Below are 22896 nucleotides of genomic sequence, written 5' to 3'. Positions count from 1 at the left end.
AAGGGTTCAGTGTGGTAACAACCCATGCTTGTGTGGTTTATAATTTGCACTCAATTAAACAGTAGCTGTGCTGTTATTACTGCAAAGCTCTATAAAGTAGCTTTGGAAGTAACCTTGTTGCTGTAACAGGTTTTCTTGCATGGATACTGAAGGAAGTGACACCGAAAGAAGATAAATAGACATTTATCGAGTACCTGGTAGGCATTGTATTAATAGGCTCGCTGATTTTATCCTCATAATACACCTGTGAAGTAGGGTTATTGGCTCCATTTTACAGATGAGGAAACGAAGGCCTCATAAGGTTGAGTAGATCATTGAAGGAACACATCCCACCGGTGTCCTTGGGTTCTAGATTGTCATGCTGTGCAGTTCAGCTCCTAGCTCCTGGAGTGAGCAGATGGGGATTGGGACAGCTGGATCCTCCGGGCCCTGTCAGCTGTAGCCCCAGCAGCCTCTTCTAGTTACTCCACGGTGCCTTGCAAATACAGTGTTCTACATGCTTCATGAGGTGGAACAGGCCTGAGAGTATTGCTCTTTCAGCAAGGAGGGACCAGAGCTGGAATTTGAACCCAGGTGTGTTTAGGTCCGGAAGCCTTCCTTCCTTCCTTCCATGACTGGAAAGAATCTTTCCCTATCTATGGAAGTAGTGAATCTTAATTAGGCTGAATTAGGAGTTAAAAATCCAGCTTCATTGAATACATGAAGTATTGTATTCTCTTCTGATACTTCTGTTTCTCTCTCTTATATTTCTTTCTGCCTTATTTTTAATATGTATATATCGTGTGTGTGTGTGTGTGTGTGTGTGTGTGTGTGTGTATCAGATGCTTGAAGGGGTTTTAAAAAGAGATTAAGGTCTAAAAGGTCTAAGATTATAGAGTTATTTAAGTTAAAGTTATTTGCTGTTTCACTGTTGTCTGAATGGAAACTGACTTGGCCACTAGGTGTCTCCTTTTGGTTCTGTTCTTTCTTCTGTGTCACACTCTTAAGAGGAACGTAAAAGGGATATAAAGGTTAGATAACACAAGATTAAAACGTGAATGGGGCCTGGACTCTCATTTTCCAGCTGCCTTTTTTGTCTTTTACACTCTGCTTCTGTTCCTCCTTGCTCATGGGCTGATATTGAAGTCATAGATCAATTGTCTGGAAACTTAGATGAATCTTTGATACCTCCTACTCGTTTCTGAAAGCATCGTGAAGTGGGCAGAAGGAACGTCTGTGCTCTAGAGCTAGACATGCTAAGTAGTAAAATAACGTGTTTGCTGTGTATTTTAGGGACAATTTTAAGAGTAATTTATTCTCATGGGGATATGTGTGCCTAGTAGGCAAATAATGATTGTATTATTAATATAATTTTCCCTGTTCTTTAATAGAGTAATCCTGACTGTTACCTACGTATGTTATCTTCTGTATTTCTCGCAGGAGCCCTATATCTTTGCCATTTTTTCCATTCTTCCCCTGATTTTAGAGCTGAAGAAATCGAGGCTTAGAGCTGGGTTATTAATTTGGCTTCACGTTTCATAGAGCTTGTTTGCTTTCAGATTTTTGTCCCCACCATTTGGAAGGTATTCATTGTATTTTAGTAGTGGGGATAGTCCAATTTAAGCCAATAAAATTTTAAAGTTCCCAAGAAATCATTCAGCCGAAAGCACTTTTGGAACCATGGTTTGGTTGTGAGTGCACAACTCCATTTTCCTGCAAGTTGCCCTGTAAAAGTGACCAGTGTACCCTGAATAGGGGCTCCCTTCAGGAAGGCTACAGGCTCTTTGCAGAATTACAAATCGTGCGCACTCAGGGATCACTTCCTTCCACTTGCCTACAAACGCAGCACCCATTATCATAGACACAGCGGGGCATTTGACAGCTCTGGTTCAGACCCCGTGCTTCATAGAACGGAACATTCTTCTCATTCAATTAGGGCACACTAAAAAGATGGAAATGCAGGCGGGCCTAGGGTTTTCTGAGACTCCTGGCTGGCTGGCGTGTTCTTTTTTACCTGAATTTCGATTCTGCATTAATTTCCGGATTTCTGCAATTGTCTTTAAAAAAAAAAAAAATCAGCTCATGCTAGGTTTTCTTTAGTCTCGAATAATTTAATTGTGCTTAGTATCGCTCTGGTTGACTCCCCAGTTTGTGGTGGTGATTTCTGCAGACCACAGGAAAATGTATAACAAATGTGAGATGAGAGAACGTTGTCAGGCAGGTAGCATTTTCTCTGGGAAGTCGGAGCCGGGAGTGGGAGTGGTCCCCAGCGCTAACAGGCGCACCCCCAAGATTTGCCTCCAACACTGTCACTTCTCTCTCTTTGTTCCCCTTCCCGACTCGCTTTCTGCCAGGGATTTGTGACATATTTCGTAGCAGATCAAATGAGCCCCTGACACCTGATTGCCGAGTGCTTCTTGTTTACAGTTGCTTTCCAAGGACACCTAGACAAGATGGAAGGCTTAACGCGCAGTAATTAAATTTGCATCTGCTCTGTGACAGGACTCAAAGGAGTTTCTTCCCCCTCCACATATGAATCTCATTGTAGAGCTCCTACTGGCTTTGACCATACAACATCTAAAACGGCAAGATGTGGACAGGTAAACAAACATTGGTTCAGTCTACTGCCTGTCATTATAATGATGAATATTAAATAAGATCGCTGATCCCCCTTTCTTACCTGACTTTCTACTCTTCACCTACTTGTGTAGCCAGATTTATAACTGGTCTAAAATTTAAGAACTGTAGCTTGGAGGTGATTTTTTTTTCTTTTTAATCTTTTTAAAGGAAAACAAACATTGCTGAACAATCTGGATTGGTTTAACACCCTTTGGATTGTACATTTCTCACAAATGCTAATGAATAATTCAGTAAATACCACAATCTGCTGGTGGTACCCAGTGTTATTCACACTTGCTAATGAATAATTCCCTTTGGCTTTCATAGAGCAGCTCTAAGGAGTGACTTCTGAGACTCAGATGGGTTATTATGGGGCTATTTGTCAGTGTCCTTGGGGCATTGTGAGCCAAAGTCCAACTTGGCTAGCCACTCCACATCCCCTCTCTGATTCTTCTGGGAAACATGCCGCTCTTTCTGTCTCAGCTTTTTAGCCCTCAAATGTTGTTTCAAGAGAGGGGATGCTCTAACAGGGTTCGGCTCCACTATAATTTCATTGAGTCACTTCCTACATTGTTTCATTCAAATAAAGAAGTGTTTATTGAGTACCTTATAAGGTACAGACTCCTCAGCATGGGGTTGTGTATGTCCCAAGGTAAAGAGAGATTTTATGTGATAAGTCCTTAAAGAGAACATGGGGCATTGTTGGAGAGGCTTGGGGCCCCGGAGGAAGAGGCTCAGGGTCTTTTTGTCAAAATGATCAGTTACCGTCAATGCGTATTTGCTGTTGATGGTGTTGTAGAAGGCTTAGGTTGCTTTGGATAAGCCTAAAAATTGATTAATCTTGGGACTGCTTAGAGGAGAAGTCCTATAGCATGATCCCAGAGACAGCTGGGTGCGTCTTACTCATTTCTGCTGCCCTGGAATCAGGAATGTTGTATGACCCGGTGTTACTAGCCTGGAGAGTCTAAGGGTGGTGAATGTGGATTTATTTATGCCTGAGTGGTCTATAGACCGTACCTTCGCAATCAGACTGTGTAATGTATAACTGTTAGATCAGTGAGGCACAGCTAGCCCTAGTGAGATTGTCCCTGGCTTCCTGGGTCTGCTTTAGCTTTTTCTCTTCAGCTCCTGGTTTCCCCCTCTTCTTTCTGAGCACACCAGAAGATGATAACTACCGGCTTTCTTATAGTTAGGTGGGATCCTGCCATTCCTTCAGACCAATGAAAGGTAAGAGGAAGTGGCAGGTGTCGTCAAGACATTTAAGAGCTGGTGTGACACTTGCAGGCATTCATTTTCTCTGCCACCGTGACCTTGGGAGCTATGCATTCTAGGTCATGGGGTCTACATTAGCCTGGGTCCATGAATGGCCCTATGGAGTAGAGCCCAGCCTCCCCTCCCCTCTACTGGCCTAGATCGGACATAGAACTTGAGCAGTATGAACCTTTGTTGCATCAAGCCCGTGAGATTTTATTCACAGTGTAGCCTAGACTGTTTGTTTTTGTTTTTTTAACTAATCCAGAGGGATTGGGACAGGGAGAGATGTGTGTACATGTATGTGTACGCGTATGTATATAGGTGTGTTATCCGGGCCCTGGTATTCCGCAAGATTTCAGCCAGATTTGTGGAATGTAGTTTCAGTTGGGAATTGAAGGGTAGACATAACTTAGGGACAGAAGAGGTTTACCTCATCAATGACCAAGGAATCTATGGGGCAAAAAACTTTGGTATAAACAGAGTCATGGAAATAGAATAATTAGTAAGAAAAACCAGAGTTGCAGCTATTGTAATTCATGTAATTCAAAATTAATGAATTTTAAATTGTGTCTAGCATGTTTAATTAGTAAGATTATAAACCTGTAATTTTTCTCTTTGCTTATAATTTATACCAGAGGGTGGCCCTCAAGCTAAGAAAGATTTTTTACATTTTTTTTTTTAATTTTTTTTTTTTTTTTTTAAAGATTTTATTTATTTATTTGAGAGAGAGAGACAGTGAGAGAGAGCATGAGCGAGGAGAAGGTCAGAGAGCGAAGCAGACTCCCCATGGAGCTGGGAGCCTGATGCGGGACTCGATCCCTGGACTCCAGGATCACGCCCTGAGCCGAAGGCAGTCGTCCAACCAACTGAGCCACCCAGGCGTCCCGATTTTTTACATTTTTAATAGAGCATAGACACAAGAAGAAGGAGGATATTCAGCAGGGCCACAAAGCCTAATGTGTTTACTATATGCATATTCTTTTTTTTTTTTTTAAAAAGGAAACATTCGCTGACCCCTGGTTTAAAATCTCCACACACTGTTATTTAAAAGTATTACAGTCCCTAAAATGTGAGCTCCTCAAGAACCAGAAGGCAGGGGTTTTATTAGTCTGTGTGTCTTTTTGCCTACCACAGTGTAGGACAACACTGCGTAATTGCAGAACAAGTTGGTTGATTAAATTGCACACAGAATGCAAGAGGTAAGACTTAGAGGGTGAGCTGGTAAGCGGTTATGGAAAGCTGTGGGTTTGAAGAAATAGAAGTTTTCCTCCCTGTTCTCTTGGCTTGTGACAGTTTTGGATTTTTCTTTTTAAACGTAATGTGTATGGACATTTATTTCACTTTATATTCATTTTCAAACAAATGTCCTATCTTGAAAGGCTTTAAAGGTATTGACTTATACTCTAGTGTCACAGTTTTGTTAGTCTTGTAAATCTACTCATTGTTGATGTTTTTCTGTCTTTCTCTACACTGCCCCCCAACACCTAATTCTCTCTCTCCCTCCCTTCTTTCCTTCTTCTCTTTCTTTCTCTCTTTCTCTTCCCCCTCCCTCCCTCTCTCTTTTTCTCTTTCCCCTCTCCCTCCCTCCCTTCCTCTCTCTCTCTCTTTTTTTGTGATAACTTTCATGCAAGTTTCTATAGGTTCACTTACTCATTGATTCGTTTGCTCACTCATAGACCCATACCCATGGGAAATGAAGGCATGTCTATGCAAAAGCTTTTACACAAATAGTTGTAGCAGCATTATTCATTATAGCCCAAAAGAGAAACAACCCCATATGTCCATCAACTGATGAATGGATAAACAAAATGTCATATATCCCTATGATACATTATTCTGCAATAAAAAGACATGAAGTACTGATACGTGCTACAGCATTGATAAACCTTGAAAACATTATGTTAAGTGAAAGCCAGATACGAAAGCCTATATATTGTGTGATTCCATTTATGTAAAGGGTCTATAATAGGCAAATCCACAGCTACAGAAAGCAGGTTAGTGATTGCCTGGGGCTGGGAAAGGGGTGAGGCAGGGGAACGGGGAGTGACTGTTGGTGGGGGCAGGGGTTCTCTTTTAGGGTCAGGGTGAAGTTCTAAACTTAGATTGTGGTGATTGTTGCCAAACTCCATGACTATACTAAAAATCATTGAAGTGTATGCTCTAAATGGATGAATTTTACGTTATGTGAATTATATCTCAGTAAAGATATTAAAGATAATTACTCAGTGGATTGCTCATTTTTTGGTTATGCTGCTGATTATACACTCTCTTATTCAAGAAGCAGTTATGATCTGAATCTCTTCTATTGTCCCGTGCTGAATTAGAGTTTTCTGGAAACAAAAAAGGATTTATTTTCAAATCCCCTTTGACCCAGCTATTTTACATGAATTTATTCTACCTTCCGTGCTGGGACATGTGCACAAAGACATACTCACAGGAATATCCACTGTGACATTATTTGTAGTGGCAAAACATAAGAAAATTTAAACATCCATCACAAGGGATATGTTAAAATATTAAGGAAGGTGTAGCTGGTGAACTGCTCTAGTTTCAGTAAGAGACGGTTCCATATGTACCAATATGAAACAGTCTTCAAGACACTTGAAGCAAGATGCAGAGTACTTTTTCTAAATTTTTCTAAAATTCAATACTTGCATAAAGTAGAGTATCTCTGGAGAGAGTCAAAACTGCTATCTTTTTAGGAGGCAAAGTTTGGGTAGGTCAAGGAATATGACAGCCATAGGCTTTTGCAGGGTTAGACTTTTTATTTTTTTTATTTATTTTTTTAAAGATTTTATTTATTTATTGGACAGACAGAGATCACAAGTAGGTAGAGAGGCAGTCGGAGAGAGGAGGAAACAAGCTCCCTGCCGAGCAGAGAGCCCGATGTGGGGCTCGATCCCAGGGATCGAGACCTGAGCCGAAGGCAGAAGCTTTAACCCACTGAGCCACCCATGTGCCCAGGGTTAGACTTTTTAAATACACTTTTCACAGCAGCATTATTCCTAATAGTCAAAATGTGGAAACAGTGCCAATGTTCATCAGCTGATGAGTGGGTACAGAGTATGGTCTCTCTGTATACGTGTGGAAGTAGAATAGCCGAGTCAAGGGGGATCTGAATAGAAGTCAGTTTAATTTTTAACGCAAGAAGGTAGTATTTGAGTATTAAAAAATTTTTTAGAGGCCCCTGGGTGGCTCAATGGACAGCCACAGTTTTGGCTCAGGTCATGATCCCAGGGTTTGGGCTCAGGTCATGATCTCAGATCTAGCCCCGTGTTGGGCCCCACATTCAACAGGGAGTCTGCTTGAAGATTCTGTCCCTCTGCCCTTACCCCTCCTAAAATAAAATCTTAAAAACAATTTTTTTAAAAACAAAGTGATTTCTGTGCTATAGCTTAGCAACCAATCTTGCGTATGTTTGTGCATCCTCCTTTTTAATCCACATGGAATAATTTGAAGACTTATCCCCCCCTTGAGTCCCGCCGCCCCCCAGCCCCAACCACTAATGATGGAGCAATTATGTGGTTCCACAGTAATTTTAACACCATCTTCTAACCCAGCTGTGTGGCAGCAGTCTCTCTGCAGGGCAGGAATGTGGCTTGCAAGGGACAGTATCCCGTTGCCCACAATTATTTTAATGTCTCCTGTGAAATGATAAATGAAGTTTATAGTTATAATAAAAGTAAACCCATTTCCCTCAAGGTATAAAGGGTTTGCAAGTAAAATTCACGTAGTCAAATGTGTTGCGCCCACCCCCCCCCTTTTTTTTAAAAGACTCCTTCATTGAGGGCTTAAAAAAATCCAGGGGTAGGTTTTCAATGAGGGCACTTACTCATGAAGTCCTATAAGCTTGTGAAGTATGAAAATGTTATAGGATTTATGGTTGTATGAAAATGTTACTAGATTTATAGCTGCCCCTCTAGGAACTTACAGTTTCTGTTGTTGGTATAATTGAAAAAATTCTTCCAAGGTTTGTGTCTGTGTGCATGCTTTGTAACATTAACTTCATGTAATTTGCAAAATATCTTCTGGGATTTTTCATGGTCCTAGGAGGTTCTGTGATTTGGCTATAACTTCTGCTTCTTATTATTTGGGGCCACTTGGGTTTGAGTCTTTGCTGATTACTGTAAATCCTCCAGCCGATGCCCACAGTTACTGGGTAAGACCTCCACCTTGAGAGGGGAGAGCTCCTGTCTGATGCAGTGCCCACTGCGGTAATTTAGATGTCTCTTTGAAAAATAGCTCATTGGGCTAAGTCTCCCCGTTTTCTGAGCAGGGAAATGTGGGATGGTAGAAGCAGCTCCCCTGGGGTGCCTGGGTGGCTCAGTGGGTTAAAGCCTCTGCCTTCGGCTCAGGTCATGATCTCAGGGTCTTGGGATCGAGCCCCACATCGGGCTCTCTGCTCGGCAGGGAGCCTGCTTCTCTGCCTGCTTGTGATCTGTATGTCAAATAAATAAATAAATAAAACCTTAAAAAAAAAAAAAAGCACCTCCCCTTCTCACTATACTGCAGCTTTCTGCTATCCCAGGAAGGTGGGCCTTCCAGGCTGTCTTCCCAGCTGCTGGAGATGTGGCTGCTGTGTTGTCATTTAATAGAGTCTCCCCTTTTGTTCTGCTCCTGCTGCTTGCTACCTTGTGACCCGCAGCCAGCGGCTGCTCCTGCTGTCCTTTCACCATTTGCGTGGCAGGGCCACCTTGCTTGGTGCAATTTCGTCTTTGTTTAATTTTTATATCTTCTGTGCATTGTTCATGAAGTGGGTTTGGAAATGTCAGTGACGTAAAGAAGCCCTGCTGTGAATCCTCTTCCAGTCCCTTTCTCGGGTCCGTCCTACGTGGGAATTTTAGAAGTTGAGATAGATGTGGATGATGATGGTGATGACGATGAAGAAGGAGGGATGTATCACTTACTTTGGGCTTTTTTGTAGTGTTTATTTATTTATTTTTTTAAGATTTTATTTATTAGAGAGTCAGTCTGTGTGCAGTGGGGGTGAGGTGGGGGGTAGGATAGAGGTTGGGGAAAAGGTAGGGAGCCCGATGCCGGTCTTGATCCCAGGGTCCCGGGTCATGACCTGAACCGAAGGCAGACCCTTAACCATCTGAGCCACTCAGGCGCCCCCATTTGTACTGTCTAACCCGTAAGGAACCATACCACTTTTTTGAGTCAAGCTTGCCTGTAGTACAGCTGAACCATGGTGAAGCCCAGAGAATTTGTTCGCTTCTTCAGGATTACTCAGCCGTTTAATTTAGCACTGAATCTGCAAGTTAGAATTTCAGGCCCAGAGCATTTTCCATAAACTAACCTGACTTGCAGGCTCAAAGATACTTTGAACTTCAGGGGGTGTCGAGAAATTTCTGGTGAGTCAGGACACACGGCACTCCGTTAAAATACCTCAACAGCGAACTACTTCGGGGGGAAGAAAATAATGCTTAGATATTTGAAATTTTATTTCCCTTCATTATAATCAAAAGGAAGTTAACATCTTGTAAAATATTTCTGATTGTCTTTAAATGGTCTTCCAGGTACTTCTGACTATACTGCTGATGGTGATCTTCCTCTTGACAGTATTGTTCGGTTAGACTGACCAGGAGCTTGTGCTCGAACAGCCGGGCAGACCCGTTCCGATGGCTGTGGGCAACGTCTTTCCTAGGCAAAGAGGCCATGTCTTTCCTAGGCAAAAGGGCTGACCTGTTACCATGGCTAGTTGGCGTGTACAACATGTGTTAGGAGAAGTAATTATTTTTAGCCGACTGACTATGACCAAGATTAATAGCTCTTGAAAGAGCTGTAATGAAAGACTGCCCCAACTGGCTTCTACATTATTCTTTATTTATCCTGCTCTCATCCCTGTCACCTTTGGGCATCAGCCAAATGTCATTTATGTGAGATTTGCCCCTTGGATGTGAGAGGCTCCTCTTTCTTAATGATGGGAGGTGACTGGGCTGCAGGGCTGAGGAACTTGGACAGTTGACACGACCCAGAGGAGAGTCCCTCCAGGTCTCTGGGAGTCACGGGAACAGGACACTCACTCCCGAGGGAGGAAGAACATGAGAATATTCAGCTGTCTGATTCAGATCATTGAAGTATACTTGAGGGATTATAGGAAATTGTTCAAGGCCTCCGCTCCATTGTCAAGTCTGTAGATTTCACTGTTTTTCTCTTTGCAGCATTTGCAAATTTTCTATTCTGAAGAGGATTTTTTTTTTTTTTTGGGCTGGAATCATCAACTATTTCCACTTTCATAAAATTTGGAAATCTCCATGTGGTAGAGACTTTGAATAAACTCCCAAACCCCTGTTGCCTTCTCCTATCATGGATTTTCCAGCGTGGTTAGGTACCCAGAATATAGGCTGCATTTCCCAGCATCCTCTGCGGCTTTGGTCTAACCACTTGACTAACAGGAGCCTGTATCCTGTGGTAGTTTCTGGGATGTTTCCTTAAGAGAGAGGTGGTGTATGCCCTCTGCCTTTTTCTTTTTAGGCCCTTTCTTTTATCCTGCTGCCCAGAATGTTCAGGACACCTTTGGGATCTTGAGAACAAGGGCCAGCCCTCAGGGTAGCAGAGCGGGTCAGCTGGCAGGGGACTTGGGTCTCTCCAGACAGTAGGAGAATCACCACACCAAGTCTGGTGGAGCCACTGTCCTTTCGGATTTTCTGTCACTTGCAAACCAGACTTGATCCTAGATAACCCATGGTTTGTACTCATTGCCCTAAAAGAAGATAAATCCCAAGCCCCTGGACTCCTACTCTCTTTCTAAATAACAATGTCAAAATCGAAACCATTTCCTCACCTTTCCTTCTTTCAGTCCTACAAATTAAAGCAACCTCCAAAAAAGATAATGCATTCATTTATTTAAGAACTAAAGACGCAAGTGAGAATATGAAAGATACATGAGAGCTGAATTAGCCAGAGGGCTGGACCAGGAGATAACTCATTTAGGGAAATGATTACTGGGACTGGTCTTAGTGGCCCTCCTTAAGACTTAGGTCAGGGAGCCCTCACCACTCCCCAGTGTCAGGCAGCAGCAACAGCTTCTTTTCTCAGTTTAGCAGAGGGCCTTGGGGATTCAGCCTCATCTGCTTTCCTAAGGCCCCGGGGAGCTTTTGAAAATTTCAGGTTTCAAATGTCACATCTATTGAGTGATTTCAGTCCGCTTGTCCGATAGCACTGTTTCTCTTTTGCCTGACTCATTGGTTTTAAGCCACAGTGTTTGCATATGGTCGTCCTTTCTCTTATATTATCCATCTTAGATAAAATGTACTGTACTAGATACAGCAAGTTGCAAATTATTATTAACACAACGCATTTAAAAGCAAGGCTGGGACGTGTAATTATTTTTCATGACTTTGAAAACTTCGGAAAGAGAAAAGCAGCTCTTTGGTTCACTGTTTCATTAGCATTTGTAAAGTGAACCAAGAGAGAGGTTTTCAGTGCAGTGTTTTTCCTTGCTGTTTCTTGCCTTTTAATTTGGAGAATAGCAGGACCTTGTCTTTTGTTCGCACAAGGAAAAGTCCATTCAGCTGGAAAACAGAACAGTGTGCTCTTTTTGTACTCAGAGCCTTTGAATTCTTTTGGTCACACACTAGTTGCTGTTTAACTACAATAAAATTGTGACCAAAGGAGATAAACATTTAAAGGATAAATGACAGGGCTGTTAATCCAAAAGCAGGTTTTGTAGCATTGTTATTTTTAGCTAATAGGTATATAGCCAAGAGTCATGGGGATGACTTTTGAGTTTGAAACTGGTGAAATCAGTTCCAGACAGTAAAAAGAAATGTCACTGGATATTTTAATGGCTGATCGTTTTGAGTTTTAAAAAGTCTCTTTAATATGTCTAAAGTGTCCTTAGAAACTTCTAGGAATTTACCTGATGTATTTGCTAAGCTTGGCTCGTGTGTGTGTATGTATATATACAGATATGTATGCGTGTGTGTGTGTGTGTGTGTGTATTTCTATATACATATTTATTTTATAAGTGTATTATTTAAGAAAAGAGCCTTCAGGGCTTTAAAAAAGTCTATGAATTCAGAACTTGATCCGTCTTCATGCCTATAAAGCATTATAATTTGCCTGCCCTTTTTGGAGGAAAAGCATTTTTGAGAATTTCCTTTCCCTCTCGGAATGCAAAGGCTAAATCTCTGTTTCTGCACACCCCTGCCAGCCCCCTACCGCCCCCGCCAGCTAAAGATCTGGGTCTTCGGCATATGACCCTTTGAGAAGAGCTGATTTTGGTTGTGGTGAGGGTACTCAGGTATTGGAGGACTGTTTATTTTTGAGACGTGAAATATACAGGGTTCCTCTTGTGGTCGCCTAGTGCTGGGATATATTTTGCCTTATCTTTCTCTTCCTTTGGATTATTCATCCTTTTTCCAGGATACCTCAAAATAAAATAAATCCAGCTGTATTTTACAAGTATCTTTTCCTTTTATGCATTCATCTCACTGTAGCAGGAATCTTCAACTTTGCCCACCTACAGGGACCGTACAGGGGAAGATGGTTAATGAAAGCGGCAACTCGGTCTCCATTTAGGAGAGACAGCAGGGGCCGGTGCTGCTGAAACTCGGGGTACATGCACTATCCAGAGGGGCCAACTGTAACTGAGCTTGAGTGTGTGAACGTAGGCCCCATGTTTGCAGATCCTGTTTTAGAAAGAAGCTCAAAATGTGGATTTTTACCTGAAAGCTCTTTATTGTAAAGTGCTCTCTGTGAATTGGATTTTATGAATTGAATTTATGTGGCCCAAATAAGCCACACTTACTTCCTCAGGCTGGAAACAAACTAGGCCTGTCCTTTGTGATCTCTCTTATTTAGAGTGGTATGTAACTAACGCAGCCGGGAGAGATTTGAGGATTCCTCTTCCAGGAAGCTGACCAGCCCAAAGAAGAATTTATAGGTTGACATTTGGTGATACCTAAAGAAAAGGCCAGGTTTCCATTAGACCACCCCACAGCAAGGCCTACCAACTGACAACCTCAGTTTCTGCACACACAGCTTCCAATTCCATTTATATGACCTCATTTGAACTTATACCCGATAGGCAAGCATCATCAAGTGTGGAGGGATCCCCCCCCCCCCAAATATGACAATACAAAGCGGAAAAAAAAAAGAAGGAATCAGAGGGGAGGGAATACAGAGAAGTAGTACAAGATGGACAGTCAAAGACAAAACTTCAAAACAAATTCTAATTAATATTCTTAGATGAGGAAAGATATTACATGAAATAGGAACAAGATGTTAATCAAAAGGAACATTCATATTATTAATTCTGCTAGTTGTGATAATGTATCACGATATTTTTAAAGGAAAGTTTTTTTTCTGTAGTAGAGGTACATACCAAAGAATTACAGTTGAAAGATGAGAATGTCTAAGGTTTGCTTTGAAGTAATTCAGGGAAAAAAATGTAGGGTTGGAGAATAGTTAAGATGAGTAAAATGTTGACAGTTGTTGAAGTTGTGGAGTGAGTACATGAGGGCTTTATTATACAGTTCTCTCTACTTTTATTTGTTTAAAATTTTCCATTGCAAAAAAATTTTTTTTAAAGGAACATTTAGAGAGCAAGGAAGAAGTCTCAGAAATTTAAAACTACGATAGTAAAAATCAAAACTCCAATAGGATTAGAAAACAAAGTGGAACTCAGAAAGTAGAACAAAAAAAAGCAAGATATAAAAATAGAGGGTCAGTCCCAGTGGGGCAGTATCTAACTCTAGGAGTTGTAGAATGAGATCCAAGATGTCAGAAGAAAAGAAATGATCACAGAAATAAAATAAGCTAATTTCCTTGGTCTAAAAGGTAGGAGTGACTTTTGGAATCAGAAGCGTCCGTTTGAGTGCCTGGTAAGTGGGATGAAAAATGAGCCTCCAAGTCCATCATGAATTTATGGAACCCCAGAGAGAAAAAGAAGGCCCTCATAGCCATGCTGCCCTCACTTCTGTTCTTAGGTACCCTGGGGTCCAGACCTCTCTGGGTCAGCTACTTTCAGACAGAAAACCCTCCCTTGCTCGATCAGGGTTTTGTTGGTTGTTGGGCTATTGGGAGATAAGAGAAAGGATGTGGGGTCGAGCTTCTATCCAGAGACTTCTGGCCAGGGTTCCTGTTTTCATCTCCACTTCTGAAATGTGCTTGCCATCAGAGGTACCCAGTTCCTGTAGTTCCTGAGCCTTCCTGGAGATGGTGGCATGCATCTGCTCACAACTTAACTGGCCTTCCCTTTTCTCCCCCAATCCCTGCCCTGCCAGCAGGCTTCGACTTTGCCTGTTCTGTTACACTACTTAGCCTTCCTTTTCTATCCTCCAAAATGTGGGGTTGACATTTTTCGTCTGCTGATACCTTTTCTCTCATTCTCTTGGTTTCGGGAGGGAGCTCAGTGTGTGCTTTATACCTACCATGTTTCAATGGAAGTGAGTTTGTTGTGTTAATCATTCATAAGTCTTTTCCCAAGACTTATTTGGAAATCAAAATAAGAAAGCAAAATTAAATACACAAAAGTAATTTCTTCCTTAACATCTTCCTTGACTACTGTCACTCAAATAGGCTTCTTCTACCTTCTCTGAGGTATGGTGGCCCTCAAAACCTCTCACTCAGTTTATACTGTCTATACTATACCGTTTTAAACCACAAGAGACTACTAATCTCACAAAACAAACTGAGGGTTGCCGAAGGGAGGGGGGTAGGGAAAGGGTGGTGAGGTTATGGACATTGGGGAAGGTAAGTGCTATGATGAGTGCTGTGAAGTGTGTAAACCTGGTGATTCACACACCTGTACCCCTGGGGCTAATAATATATTGTATGTTAATAAAAAAAATTAAAAAAAAATACTATACCGTTTTGGGTCTTACTGTAAGCATTCAGTGTGTAATTTGTTACCCAGCTAGATTTTGTAGCCTCTGAACGTAGAGAAGTGTGTTAGTCTGTTTATATTCCCTGTGGCCACTGATAAATCTGAATTCAGTAAATACTAGCTCATTCAAGTATGCTACTCACATTTTTGTATTACTTTGCTTTTGTATGTGTTATATGTATTTCTGTTTTGGTGTCCTCTGAGTTTAGTGCTCAGAGATCAGTAGGAAGGAATAAGGAGATGAGTAGACCTTGGGAGTAATATTGGTAAGTGAAAAATGTCATTGGTGTACAGATTCAAAAGTATTTTACTGAACGTGTAAATTCTCAACTGTATTTAGGAAGAGGAGACATGGAGACCTGACTGGTCACACCGAAGGAGAGGTGCTCTGCGGATTTGATTTCTGATTTTGGACTTCCATAGAGGGCCTGTGTCACAGTGTGCTGGCTTAATGACTGTCCCCTGTAACCAGGTGCTTGAGTTTATTTTTAAATTCTTGCTTCTTAACACAGGATAGCTTCAGTCATTCAGGGTATGCCTCTCTAGTTTCAGCAACAATGCTGTCATTTTCTCTAAAGTCACCTTCTTTATTAAAGAAACTCTTTAATAGTTCCGCATACTCTGTAGTTAGGCATTTCTGTGAGTGCTTACCGACCCCAGCAGTGTTTAATAAATTATTGAACTTTGAAGAACCTTTGAGAAGCAAGGGCTTTATGTGACTGAGCAGCAGACATGAAAAAACGCTATCCTCCAGAGTATCTAACAGACAGAAATAGAGGCTTGATCAGACAATATAAGCACCGAGTGAAGGATGGTAATACCATGAAATATTTACAGCCGTAGAGCGTGCGAGGGTGGGGAGCAGAGAGTGTGGGTTTTTATCGTTTTGGGTTGAGCCTGATGCCACACCACTCACCATTCTGTGATGTTAAAAGCAAAACAGAAAGAAAAAGAGAAAGCGAGAGGAAGGAAGAAAGGAGAAGGGAAATAAAGAAGAAGAGTATTGATTTGGTGTTATTTTGTTGTGCGTTGGAGCTTTTCATAAAAGTAAGGCTCCTTTTGTAGACAGCAGCCTTACTAAGAGCCAAGTTTTTAATCAGTCCTTAAAAGAGACTAAAAAGTCCTGGTTTCTTGCCACTGCAAGTTTGGAGTTTTAATTTAATCGATATCTCATGATTTAACATGCCTTAAAAGCCCTCATTTTATTATCTAAAAACAGAGACTTAAATAGCAAAAGCACCAAGTAGCCTAATGTGTTCTTACTTTCAAACACAATATGCCATTTATTTATTTTTTCATGCTGTGCCATTTTAAATTGGCTTGTAGAGAATTTATTTAATAATGATCCACAGAGAAAATTAATGTAATGGAAGAAGTGTCTGGATTCCTCAGGAAAGATCTGGAAGATATTTATGTGAGTGGATACATTTAGAGAATTTCTAATATCTTCCAGGAAAGAAAGGGCTAAAATGAACATGTCAGACCAATTTGTTTTGCCCTTCTACATGGAATTTTGTATGTAAATTTTTCTTTTAGAAATAAACCTTTTTAGATTTCCTGTAGTCTTATTGAAATTATTTATTGTTACGATGAATAAAGTTTGACAAGAAATAATTTGATTTATTGAATTTAATTTTACCCACGATTTATGTAAAAACCCCACAGATTGTGTTTAGGAGGTATTTTAATGTCGTGTTTTGGCTTTTGCTTTTTAGTGGTAGTAGAATAGAATCATGTATTAATAAGGAAGCTCAGGTTGACCATAGATGTTGGCCTTTCAAGGGGATCATTTGACTTTGTGGGCTTTGGTAGCTGGCATCAACTCCCTGGATGTTTGGTATGTGTTATGCTGAACTGGGTTATTTGTTCCCCTGATCCACAGTGACAATTTTGTGTCACTCGTAAAGTCAGGACAATCAAGTTGGAAGGGAAACTTTGGTGAGACACTCCTTTGCATCTGTAATATTTTGTCTGTTTATAAGGGATTATAAGGATTATAAGGAATATAAGGATTTTTGTTTATAAGAATCCTGTTTATAAGGATTATAAGGGAACTTTTAAGGGAGTTTACTGTTTGTAATGTAGGAACCCACTGCCTGCAAAGAAGTTTCTAGTCTAAGGACCCAGTATCAGAAAGGTGATGCGGATCTATTTGTGAAAGGATGTGTTAATTCCCAAATTGAAACCGTAGAAGAAAGATAATATTGGTATGTTTCTTGTTTTTGTTGCTAAAGCAAAGACTTGGAAAGAGTTGGAATTTTAGAGTTCAAATGATGTGGATTTAGACGTTGCCTCTGCCACTTAATTGCTTGACTTCTCGCAAGTCACGGGCCATATTTTCTCATCTCTAAAAATGGGGCTAACTATAATTTACTTAGTTAAAAAAAAAAAGCTTTTGACCATCAGCACAATATTCAGCATGTGGGAGATACGTGATAAAAATTATTAGCTCTCCCCCTTCCTCTTCACTTAGGCCACTTTATCGAGGAAGTGAAACTTAGAAGTTCTTGATGGATGGAGTGAGGGAGTCAGTGAACCAGAGGCCCATGGACAACCATGTGAGATTGTTGGGAAAAGTGTGTGTGTGTGTGTGTGTGTGTTTGTGGTGATGCACAGGAAAAGGAAGGATGATGTGATGTTTGTAATTGGAGACATCCTCTGAGCTTTGCTGCTCAGGATTGGAGTAGAGAGAATAAGCAAAGCTGAGAATTCATTTCTTCCTATCGTCTTGAACAGCACACTGTTTTCCAATGGAAAATGTTAGAGATATTTGATCCCATGTGGGGCAGTTCAGAGGATTCTCTTTTCTTAACTACTGTCTGATCATAATACTTGGAGTGAGAACACATCGCTGATACTTGTAGTCAGGCTAGGATCCAGAACAGATTTCCAGGTGCTGCCTGGGTGTACATTCAGCAGATACTTACTGAGGCCCATTATGTGCTCAGTGTTGTTCTAGACTAGGGGACTTTGTGATGACAGACCAAAGTCCCTCCTCTCGTGGAGGTTAGCATTCTGTCAAAGGTAGGAAATGAGTAAACAGTACCAAGGAAGATACATCCGTAAGACCCCATCTAACAGTGATGAACAGTATGATATGATAATGAGTGAGGGGAGGGGCTGCTGTGGATGGAGGGGGCTGAGATGGCTTTCCGTGTGGGATCCCAAGGGTATCAAGGCTATTCATTCCAGCCACAGGGACAAGGCTCTGAGGTGCTGATAAGCTTTGCATGCAGGAGGAACAGAGAAGCACAGTGGCCGAAACTTAAAGGAGAAAGACGCAAAAGGGAGAAAGAATGAGGCCAGGTCATGGCAGAACCTTCAGGCTGTGGTCAAGATTTGGGATTTATTCTAAGCATGATGGGAACCCATGGGAGGGTCTTAAGATGGAGGCTGTGTTTGTGGAGTGCCTGCATCCGGTTTACATTTTCCAGAGCTCCCGCTGGCTGCTGTGTGGGGAATCTTGAGGGCCAGAGCACAATGAGGGGGAAACATCAGGAAGAGAGAGGCGCTCAAGGGTTGGCCCATGTGGTGATGATGGAGGTGGAGAAGGAGAGGGATTTTAGCTGTATTTTAGAGGCGAAGCTGACAGGGTTTGAGAGAGTTTCGAAAGAGCAGAGGAATCAGGGATAATTTCCAGTTTTTTTAGCATGATCCCCTGGATTGTGACCTCGTACTTAGACCAGAAGGCTGACGGGGGGAGGAGGTGCTGGTGTGAGATCAGATGTTCTCCGATGGACAGTCACTCACCTGGTGCCTGTTTGGCCTCCGAGGAGCCGGAGAATCTGGAGCTCAGGGCTGGAGGTCTAACTCTGCACAGTCATCAGCCTGGAGCCGGTGGGTTTAAACCTCCGAGCTTTCTTGAAGATTCCTTGCTGTCCTGTAGATTATAACGTATATTTAGGCCCCAGCTTTCCTGAGCCAAAGTGTTATTCCTTCACCTTTCCTATTATTTCTGGATTGCCGTGCCAGACTGTCTCCAAGTCCAACAAACGCGTTCCTTCCAGGCAAAAACAGAAGATGACACACACCATGAGCCAGATTTTCCATGACAGACTTGTAAGGAACAAGATAATCTCATTGTTCCTCCTGCTACTTAAAATAAAGGTGATATTGATTTTATAGTAGCAGTTCAGGTCCTAAGGCATGATATTGATTAAGCGTCTGTCGAGAATTTGCGGGGTAGCCTTCCAGACCTACAGCTACAGGGCATCCCCCCACTGGGTCAGGCCTCTGCGCTGACCCGCTCTGTTCTAAGTGGTGTTTTGCTTAGGAATTCTTGACCTTTTTAGTCTAGGCACTGTCCAGAAGCATTTATTTTACCAGATAGATGGCTCAATCCAGCCTATTACTTTAATCTGACCTTAAAGATGGGAACTCTTTTGTTCTTAGGAAATATGAAGACTGCTTTTGACATGATTTAGAGTTATTTTCTTCATCAGTAGCAGTAGATTTCGTGTTGAATCTTTTTGCTGTGACACTTCAATTAAAAGGCTATATAATCTGACTTTCCTCCTTTTTTTTTTTTCTTTTTTCTTCAGTTGTTACTTTGGAGCAAGGCTCACTTTATACATTTTTTTTTTTTTTTAAACGGGATGGTACCTCTTTGAAAGGTGCCATTATTAGGGACTCCTTAATTTTAATGTTGCATCAAGAAAGTAATTTCCTTGTGGTTATTGTGATGTGAAGCATTCAGCGTACTCCATTTATAGGTTAGGCTTTCTAACGTTTAGAGATCAGGTTCTGAGGATATTTTGAACAATTTAATAACAGTCAAGGGATAAATTGTTTACTGGCCTAAAGTATATAAACAGTCCCCAGATATCCAAAAATAACCGTTTCATAGAAAACGTTTTGACTTTCTACTGTAATAAGACTCAAATATTTCCCCCCCGTGTCGAAATTCTGGCCGGATTGTTCACTGGGTAGGTTTGAGGTTTAAATGAGATAATACAGGTTAAGGCCCTTAGTATGGTATACTGAATGCTCAGCTGAGCTTCGTGAGTATTTGCGCTATTGTGATGACGGGAGCTCCTTTTCTGTGGGCCACAGTACCCAGCACAGGCTGAGGAACCTAGCATCTTTAGTTTGATATGTTCTCAGCGACTGATAGATATTTCCAGCATTTGGGAGCTCCTTCCACACTGGCAATATCACAGTCTTATGTCTTTTCTCAAATGGTCTAAGTAGGTGTTATCTACTGATCCCTCACACAGTAATGCTCAGAAGGGACAGCATGAATTTTGACCATTTCCGAATCTGCCTGTCTTCTTTGTTAGCCTCCAGGTAGAGCTCCGGTTTTAAATTCTTTGCTGTTAGAAGAGGTAATAAATGTTAACATTCCTAATACGATATCAAGTGCAGAATAGGTAAATGCCGTTTGACTCAGCATCGTCACTGCTGGGCGTGTCTGCCTTTAGGGAGACAGTGCTGGAAAGTGGGGTTGTGGCTCCCTTTGAGGTAGAAGGTGAAATGGTTATTTGCTAAGTTAGCAAATATCTTTTTTTTTTAAGTAATAATTTTTTAAAAAAATTTATTTATTTGACAGAGAGAGATCACAAGTAGGCAGAGAGGCAGGGACAGGAGGAGGAAGCAGGCTCCCTGTCGAGCAGAGAGCCCGATGCGGGACTCGATCCCAGGATCCTGAGATCATGACCTGAGCTGAAGGCAGAGGCTTAACCCACTGAGCCTCCCAGGCACCCTAAGTTAGCAAATATCTTGATACCAAGGGAATCTTAACGCTTTCTTTTTTTAAAATGCTCTGATTGTTGCATAAAGGGCCAATTCTGTGTCGTGGAACCTTGGTGGAATGGGTGGGCAGCTTTGGAAATGGAGAAATGGCCTCTGTTTGGCTCATGAGCAGAGTCATTTTGGGAGTGGTTTATGAGTCATCCAAAATATGCATTTAATCTAGACTTGCGGCCTACTGGTGAGGCTGCTGCTTTTTTATGATCTCGAATGTCTTGTCCATGTCAAAACTTGCCTTGTTTCTCTGTTTACTTTGAACCAGGAAAATGGTCATGACCACATTTGGAATTCCTCCTCCGCTGCGCATTTGCCCACATCACCCCTGGCTACCACTGGTACAGGACTGTTTATTTTGGATGTCCTTTCCTGATGTTCAGCTAATTTAACCCACAATGAAGTTAATCCTTACTTCTTTGGAAAAGTACAGATATCCTTATTAGCCGCTTTCACAGACATTTGCATTTTCATGAAAGGGAGCCTATAATTCCACCGACTTTTGGACCCATCTACCCACATGGGCAGCGGACGCCTTTTTAGTCGGGATTAGGGAGAGCATTAAATCATAACTGTCCCGAGTTATCTGAAGTCCTCTTTAAGGTTAATAATGAACATGAATGTGACAAACATGGGCAGGTATTTGCTTTGGTCCGTTTATCTCGCCTCCTTGTGAACGAGAGAGAAGATCAAGCTCTTTTGGAATTCAGGTTAATAGCTCTTTCCTCGTGTGTGTAGCCTACTGACTAAACAGCACGGAGGCCGCATCTGCACTGCCTGGACTTGAGTCCCGGCTCTGCCAGTGACTGGCTGTGCAACCTGCGGCAGGTTACTTACTTTCTCTGGGCCTCAGGTTAATCTTCTCTCAAGCGAAGACAGTTATAGTAACTACCGCTGAGAGTTAGGAAGACGAATGAATTTATGGAAAGCATTTAGAACTGATCTAGTAAACAACTAACTAGTAACTAAACAACTAGTAACTGCTATACAGTGTTAGCTGTTGTTTTTTATTGCCTGTTAGTCATTGCACCACTCAAAAGGTGAAGGTGTAAGCCATCAATTAGGGCCATTTATCTGGGAGATACTTTAGGCATTGTGTCTAGCCCTGTGGGTTTTTACTGGGTAGGCTAGGTTACTGCAAAAACAAAATAAAAAACCCCAAAAAACGTATCAGAATACTATATAATGGCTTGAACATAGTAAACACTTGTTTCTTAACAGCAACAGTAATATGTAAGCAGGTTGGTGGGATGGCTTCCTCTGTGCGTTCACGTGGAGTTGCAGATGGAAGGAGTTTCGGTCTTCTTCAGTACATTGCCTGTAAGGTCACCTCAGGTTATCTCCATTCCGGCCCGCCACAAGGGGAAGAGATGTTTTTAGGAGTTCTCTAGGGCCAGGCCTGGAAGTGGCACTCATCACTCCAGCTCACATTCCAATGGCCAAAACTCAGCAGCTGCTGGTCTTGGCCACCGGTTTTCAGGGGGCTCTACAAATGTATGAGCCCTGAAAAAACTGTCTTACCTCCAAATCTGAACCAAAAAAAATTTGCAGAATTGAAGTGAATCACTGGTGAATTTTAAGTGTTTATGAAATGTAGTTGTTATATTTAGTATTGCTCTTGCATTTGAGATTAATTTGTATGTTAGGTTTTCCAACTTCTCAAGAATTTCCAAGTACACCCAGTGATTACTGAGAAATTACAGTCCATCATAAATGAGTTTCTCAAAGCTAAGTAAATTCCGGGGCAAAATTATACAAATCCACTCATATTTTTCTATTGCAAAGAAACTTTTTAATGTAAAATGTGGGTTCAGTTTAATGTTTATTTTGATGTTGAGTGGGGCCTTCAGGAGTAGCGAGGATCCTGGCTTACGAAAGTCTTTAAACAGTTCTGTTATTGAGTCTTAGTCTATGCAGGCACATTTTGGTTGCTTTGAAAAGATGTGTGGTGGGAGCGACTAAACACATTTTGCATTTTGAGCTCAGGTGTCCACGCACCCATACCCCGTGCCAGGATCCTCTTTCCCCCTTCTCTGCTCTTAGTTTCTTATGGATATTTGCTGCTAAGAACGTAAATTACCCTGCATTTAATAAGCCAGGTTCTTGATCTTGGAGATGCCAGAGAGGAAACATGCCCTCTCTTTTCACCTGTCATCTTGGAAGGCTAGGGTTTGATTGATCTTCCTTTTGAGTCACCCCTGGCCTCTTGGACCATGGTTTCCTCTTCCTGAATTCTCTTATTCTTTTAAAGTGAGGCACTTCTGAACGGACATTTGGTAAATGTAGTTTCAAAAGCCTCTTTTTATGATGGATCTTGTCGGGGGTTATTTAATTATAATAGCTTTTGGTTCTTCTGTTTTTTGGTTAGTCCTGCCAACTGGAATTTGCTTACTAAAGCAAAATATCCATGATAGCTCTGAAGGAACTTCAATGTAGACTGGGGCTCTGGTAGAGCCTTTCTTGAGAAG

At 41.6% G+C, this 22896-nt stretch overlaps 1 protein-coding gene across 1 annotated transcript in view; it reads left to right on the top strand.

Annotated features, from left to right (window-relative positions):
* Window positions 1-22896, top strand: part of FTO (FTO alpha-ketoglutarate dependent dioxygenase) — a 373822-nt gene that overhangs the window by 40784 nt on the left and 310142 nt on the right. The window lies entirely within an intron of this gene.

Source organism: Neovison vison, chromosome 7 (assembly GCF_020171115.1).
Source record: "Neovison vison isolate M4711 chromosome 7, ASM_NN_V1, whole genome shotgun sequence".
NCBI lineage: Eukaryota > Metazoa > Chordata > Mammalia > Carnivora > Mustelidae > Neogale > Neogale vison.
This window is presented reverse-complemented; position numbering and strand designations above follow the sequence as displayed.